The sequence below is a fragment of the Microtus oregoni genome, unplaced genomic scaffold, assembly GCF_018167655.1.
Source record: "Microtus oregoni isolate MIOR12 unplaced genomic scaffold, Mior012 000006F_ref0000085, whole genome shotgun sequence".
NCBI lineage: Eukaryota > Metazoa > Chordata > Mammalia > Rodentia > Cricetidae > Microtus > Microtus oregoni.
The window spans coordinates 52,214,281-52,221,423 of NW_024543065.1; the positions used below are offsets into that span (position 1 = coordinate 52,214,281).

At 48.2% G+C, this 7,143-nt stretch overlaps 1 long non-coding RNA gene across 1 annotated transcript; it reads left to right on the forward strand.

Annotated features, from left to right (window-relative positions):
• LOC121449170 lies at nucleotides 1-749 on the forward strand. The gene is made up of 3 exons (XR_005974499.1): nucleotides 1-24; nucleotides 457-576; nucleotides 666-749. It is a non-coding gene; the product is annotated as an uncharacterized LOC121449170 (long non-coding RNA).
• Nucleotides 750-7,143: the final 6,394 nt, after the last annotated feature.

Below are 7,143 nucleotides of genomic sequence, written 5' to 3' on the forward strand. Positions count from 1 at the left end.
AATCTGCTCATCCTGCCAAGACAGGTAAACTAAATCTTCCCCTCACAAAACAAATCTTTGGGCCTCTCGTACTCAGCAGCTAACGGCAAGCCCTGCTTCTGAGACTGGTGTTCTCCAAGGACAAGGAGAGGATTTGAGATTGCCTGCTGGCTCATGGGTTGCTCATTTATTCCTCCCAGATCTGTCTAAAGGCATTTGACAACTCAAGGTACTGTTCTTTAACAGGATTTATAGTCCAGGATTAACAGGTTTCAATCTCTAGAGGGTCAGAGTTCCTAATTTCCTTTAACCTAAAGCAATAGCCTTTTGCTATGAAATCTGTCCCAGTTCCCTTATCGATTCCTGAAAAAGTTCTATTGCTACATCAGAATCAGCTCTGCTAAATCCAGAGTTCCCAGTTCCTTTAACTGTTTTACTGCTACACTGACCCCAGCCAATTTCAAGCATATTTTACAGGTTACTCCTGCTTCCTAGGCCAAGACCAACCTACAAAGCGCTCCCAGGACAACACCAAGTGCACCTGTACCAGCTCCTGGGACTTCACCATTGGTACCAGCTGTCAAGGACACCTGCTAAGTAAAATCTGGTTTCATCTGCTATTGTGTCTCATCCCATGGCTAGCCCCATTTCATAGGGCCAGTAATAACAATATTTTTTTCTCCTAGACACCTGCCTTCACATCTCCCTCAAAAAGCAGCTGCCTGAGGTCTCCAGGATGACAGGAAACCGGATGTCACCCCAACCACCCCTTTTGCTGAGCGTGAGCAGGCCAACTCTCAGCTCTCCCCTCTCCCACGTTGTCCCATGGCCACAGGAAGTAGTCAGATTTGAGTCTACACTCCTTTTTCCAAAGAGAGAGCCTAAAATGTTGGTCATAATTATCACCTCAACTTCCTGTCACCCTTATATCCAAAGAGTCTGGAATGTAATGTTAAGTTGGGAACATCACCTCAGCTCCTGGCATCCATCCCAGCCCCCTAGCTTGGGAATTGCATTGGTATAGACTCCAAATCCTGACTCTCCAGAACACCCCACAGGGTATTTAAGTGGGCACCCAGAGGAGAAACACTTTGCACATGCTCCCCGGTTTTCTGTATCCCCTGCCGTGCTCTCGGCCACTCAAAAGTACTGCACTTAATAAAAACATGGGCATTTTAATTTGGTTTGATTTGACCTGATCGGAATTTTTTTTGTGCCAGTGGAGTGGCTGGTCTTAGGAATTTTCCTAACATATGGAGGTCCCACCAAGGTGCTCTTTACCTCTGAGCTACCTCTCCAGCCCTCACTTCAGCTCCTCAGTAAACCAATCCCAGTGCTGCATCTGCTTCAGCTCTGCAGTAAACCAATCCCAGTGCTGCATCCTCGCTTCAGCTCCCCAGTAGACCAATCCCAGTGCAGCATCCACTTCAGCTCCACAGTAAACCAATCCCAGGGATGCATCCTCGCACAGTGTAAAGGAATATCCTATAACAGCTCTCCACGTTCTTTATCAAGACAGAGTCTCTCAATTGAAGCCAGAGCTTGCCAGTCAGCTAGTAGCTAGCCAGCTTGTTCTGGGGACCCCGAATCTGCTTTCTGAGATCTGGATTTACGGGCAGGCTACTAGGCCCACTTGGCATTTATGTGGATGCTAGAGATTCACTACCAGGTTCTCACCCTTGTTCGGCAAATGCTTTTTTTTAACCAATGAACCATCTTCCCCAGCTCTAGATTTAGAATTTGTGACAGCCAGTTTTCTTCCTTCTGCAACTTGAAAGTCCTGCCACTTCTAGTGGGAAATCAGCTTCCATTTGAATTGTTGTGCCCTTAGGAGTGCCTTGGGGCATTTTCACAAGGCCCCCTTTGCCTTTAGCTCTAGTTTAGCAATGCCTCTGGGCACAGATTCTTGAGGAGGGGGGAGGGGACAAGAGAGAAACAGACAGAGGGAGAGAGGAAGTCTGAAAGGGCCCACAGATCGCGTTTGGCGCCTGGGCATGATGTACTGGCACAATGATACCATACCCGCAATGATGTAGCTGCTGGGGTTGAGCTGCTGAAGGCAGGCTGGCAGAGGACCTGGTTTCTAACAGTTGGGAAATGTGCTCACTGGGTAGAGCTCTACCTCTCAGATGGGGGTGGGTCTTAGACATCCATTCACAAGCCCAGACCAAGGACATCCATGGCGGTTGAAGCATGGCTGGTCACATTGTATCGACAGTCAGGAAGCAGGGAGAGATGAAGCCTGAAGTTTAGCTAGCTTTTTTCTTTTTATTCATTCTGGACCCATTGCCTATGGATGCAGCTGCCCATATTCAGGGGAGGTGTGTGTGACTGGAGTGGAGGGCTTGGAAGAGTGGGAGGTGAGGGCAGAGGTCAGGGATGAGACTCCTGGGAGCAGTGAGTGAGGCCGTGGCTGTGGCAGTCCAGAAGGGAGAAGGCGCCATGCTGGTAAAAATATTCTCAGGTCAGGTACAGGTCTTGGCATTGCAGGAACAAAACTGGTTCCTCGGTGAACAGTCTCCCTTACTCCCTCCCTCCCAACCTCCCTGACTCTCTAGGCTGAACCCAGGGCCTTACAAATGCTAGGAGTGAATCCTGGTGAGTTTGACATAGACTGCAGCCGCCAGACAGGAAAGCCTCAATTGAGGAACTGCCTAGATTAGATTAGCCTGTCTGTGGGCTTCCTGGTGTTGACAGCCAGAAATGAGCTCAAACTGGATTACAGATGCCATTAGAGAAAGTCAGCATTCCTCCGAACTTGTGAAACTGGTTCCCACCTGCCAAAAGGAAACTCTCCCTTCCCTCTGGCAGAAGGGATGAACAAGTGGATGTCTGTGGTGTTATTGTTGGCAGTATACGCAGTGCCACAAGTGCCTGTCACCCGTACTAGCATCCTGGCTCTTTTCACATCTCCAGGCCAATCTCCTCAACACAACCGTTTGTTCTCTTTATGGGGGAAGGTTTCCCTTCTCTCATGGATAGCCCTGGTCATGTCCAGTCTGTTTCTCTTCCTCTCTACTCTGGACTCCTCCAGGTGCCTTTGGGCATTTCCTCTCTCTTATTCACAATATAAACCTCCCTAACAATGGAGAGGACATGGCAGTATCTTCACCACGCCCCCTCATATGTGTTGGTTGGTTGTGTCAACCAACACCAGCTAGGGTGGTCTGGGAAGAGCAGCCTCGACTGAGAAAACGCCTATCTTCTTTTAGGTTTCCATTGTTGTGACAGTAGTTAACTGACTTCTCCACCTGCCATGGCAATAAACCCAACTGAACGAAATTAAAGAGTAAAAGGCAGGTTTATTTAGGGATTAATTGCTCCTGGGTGAGTCAGGGGTCTGTAGTTGGAGGTCCAGGAAGTCGTGTGGCTGGACAGGGTTAGAAACTTTGTGGGAGCTGGGTGGGAGGAAGTGACATGCTTGGTAAGGTATCGGGAGTATCGGCTAGATTTGGGGTCCCTTAGGTGTGTCTTGAGTCCAGTGGTCACTTTGGAATCTGGAGCTAAGTGTTTGCTTTGTCCAGTGTTTTGCCAGGGCTTTTGAGAGCTCGGGCTTCTGGTGGGAATCTTTTGGTCGGTTTTTCAGATTCTCTGCAAGAGCCAGCTTCCAGCTGGAAGGGGGGCAGAGATCTTTTTGTCCCAAAACCTCCAGTCTAACCAAAGCCATGACCAAAAGCAACTTGGAAAGGAAAGGGTTTATTACACAAGTATCAATAACAGTCCTTCATGAAGGGAAGTCAGGGCAGGAACCTGGAGGCAGGAGCTGACTCGGAGGCCATGGAGGGGTGCTGCTTGTTAGGAAAAAATCCTAAGACGAGCCGCTCTGCCAATGCACAAAAATCCAGTTAAAACAAATTAAACCAAATTAAAATGCCCCTGATTTATTAAATACAGTGCTCTTGGGTGGCCAAGAACATGGCAGGGAAGACAGAAAACTGGGGAGCAAATGCAAAACCCCGGACCATGTGTTCCTCCTCTGGGCACCCACTTAAATACCTTTGGGAGTGGTCCTGACCCTTCCCTTGGGAGGGGTCAGTACCTGGCATGCTGGGATTTGGAGTCCAGACCAAGGCAACTCCCAGGCCAGGGGGCTGGGATGGATGCCAGGGGCTGGGGCGATGCTCCCAACTTAACATTCCAGACTCTTTGGATATAGGGGTGACAGGAAGTTGAGGTGATAATTATGACCAACATTTTAGGCTCTCTTTGGAAAAAGGGCATAGACTCAAGTCTGGCTACTTCCTGTGGGCATGGGGCAATGTCGGGGAGGGGAGAGCTGGGTGTTGGTGAGTCCGCATTCAGTGGGAGGTGTGGCTGGAGAGGTATCCTGTTCACTGTCATCCTGGAGATGCCAGGTATCTGTTTCTTGAGGGAGGCAAGAAGACAGGTGTCTAGGAGGAAAAAAATTCTCATCATTGGCCCTATGAAATGGGGCTAGCCATGGGATGAGACACAGTAGCAGATGAAACCAGATTTTACTTGGCAGATGTCCTTGATCCAGAAGGTGTCCTTGATCCAGAAGAGTTGGCAGCTGTCCTTGATCGAGGAGAGTTGGTAGGTCCTTGATCCAGAAGAGTTGGTAGGTGTCCTTGATCCAGGAGAGTTGGTACCAATGTTGAAGTCTCAGGAACAGATGCTGGCACTTTTGGTGTTGTCCTGGGAGCGTCTTATAAGTTGGTCTTGACTTAGGCAGCAGGAGTAACCTGCAAAATATGATTAAAACTGGCTGGGATTAAAATTAAAAACCTTGGATTTTACCAGACTTGGTTTTGTGTAGCGATAGAACTTTTCTAGGAACAGAATTTATATCTTGGTGTCATAGGTTAGAAGACTATTAGAGGAAATTGGGAACTCTGACCCTCTGAAGAATAAAACCTGTTAATCTTGGACTACGAAGTTTGTTAAAGAACAGTACCTTGAGTTGTCAAATGCCTTTAGACAGATCTGGGAGGAATAAATGAGCAAAAAATGAGACAGCTTTTGGTTAGCAGGCAATCTCAAATCCTCTCCTTGTCCTTGGAGAACATCAGTCTTAGAAGCAGTATTTGCCATTAGCTGTGGCAAATTTGTGCGAGAGGCCCAAAGATTTTTCCTGTGAGGGGGAAGAATTTAATCTACCTGTCTTGACAAGATGAGCAGATCGATTCCCTGGATGAAAGGTAACTTTTTGCTTCTATGCGGGTGGCTTTGCCAAACCCAGAGGCAAGGCAGAAGGTCTTCTGTATTCTTAGAGGACACATAGGGTGCTGCAAAAGCTGGCGTGTCTCTGTGTTAGAAGCTCTATTATTCTTAAAATGCGAATGAACACAGAGAGACGGAAGTGGGGGCGGGACAAACTGTGTGGTCACAAATGAACAAAGAAAGAAAAGCGGAAGCCTGGGAAAGAACAGGAGCGCCATACTTGAAAAAAAAATTCGGGATTTGGAGCATAATTTGCTTTAAGTTAGATTGGTCCCATTTAATGGTTTTTAAGTGCCCACTTAAGGGTGTTTGAAATCAGCTAGGAATCACAAGAAACCCACTTCAAATGCGTGCCTGTGACACGAGCCTGGTGCAGTGCGTCCACTGGAAGGGCGCGGAGTCAGGAAACCTGGGTACATGAGAAATTGGTTGGGAACGTCTTCTGTCACAACCCCCCCCCCCCAAAAAAAATCTCGTCTCAGCAGGAGGCCTGGCCTCTGCTGTGTGTGTGTGTGTGTGTGTGTGTGTGTGTGTGTGTTAGGCATGGCCATGACTTCAATAAAAGCTTGAAAAGCGAATGGGTCACCCCAAAACCCTACCTGCATGCAGATTAAAAAGGGGAACATACCAAGGTGAAGCCGAACTTGCCTGGCAGAGCGTGTGCACAGGAAGGCCCGTTTTCTTATTTTTCCCCAGGACAAACTAAGGCCCTTTGGTGGGACACTCCATTATGTTAGGAAAAAAATCCTAAGACGGGCGGCTCCTCTGGCGCAAAGAAATCCAGTTAGGTCAGATCAAACTGAATTAATATGACGATCATTATATTAAATACGGCACTCTCGGGTAGCCTAGCACATGGCGGGAGACAGGAAAGCGGGGAGCACGTGCAAACCCGGAACCACGTGTTCCTCTTCTGGGAACTCACTTAAATACTCTGTGGCCATGGTCCTGACCCTCCCGCGGAAGGGATCAGGGCCTCGCACGCTGGGATTTGGAGTCCAGACCAAGGCAACTCCCAGGCCAGGGGGCTGGGATGGATGCCAGGGACTGGGGTTGTTACACTCCCGACTTAACAGCTAACTCTTACATTGAACCCATATTTCTCTCTATGTTTTGCCACTCGACCTAACGCTTGTTACCTCACTTTTTTTTTTTTACCTCACTTTTTTATATGTCCTGCTTGTTTGGCAGGTGACTCATCTTTCTTGGCTCCACCTCTCTTCATCCAAGTTCTCAGTTTGCCTAACCTTATCCTGCCTGGCTATTGGTCAAACAGCTTTTCTTAACAGCCAGTGAGAGGACTACATACCCACGGTGTACAGAAAGATCATCCCACAGCATGTGTGCATGTTTCTGTGCGTGTGTATGGGTGTACAGATGCATGTGAGTATAGATGCCATGGTGTGTGTGTCTGCAGACAGGCCCATTGGAAATGAGGTCTCCTTTCGTTCGCTGCTGTGTACACCAGACTAGCTGGCCCTTGAGTTCCCAGGATTCTCTTACCTCAGCCTCTCATTTTACCATAGGACTGCTGGGATTGCAGAGGCGAGCTACCATGTCCTTTATACTGGCTCTGGGGATCTGAACTCAGGACCTCTACTAACCAAGGCATCTCCCCAGCTCCAGATGTTTAGATTTTATTTCATGTGTATGGGTGTTTTGTCTGCATGTGTGTCTGTGAACCACGTGTGTGCAGTGCCTGCAGGAGTCGGAACTGGAGTTGCTGACAGTTGTGAGCCTCCACTGGGGTGATGGGAATTGAACCTGAGTCCTCTGCAAGAACAGCCAGGGCTATTAACCACTGAGTCATCTCTCTAGTTTTTATTGCTGAGATAAAAAAAAAATCTATGTCACCCATGCTGGCCTTGAACTTCTGACCCTTCAATCTCCCAAGTGCTGGGGAAACCGGTGTGTGCTACCTTGCTGACTTATATTTTCCTTTCTTTTACAATACTGTCTTATGCTCTTTCTCGTATCATAAGA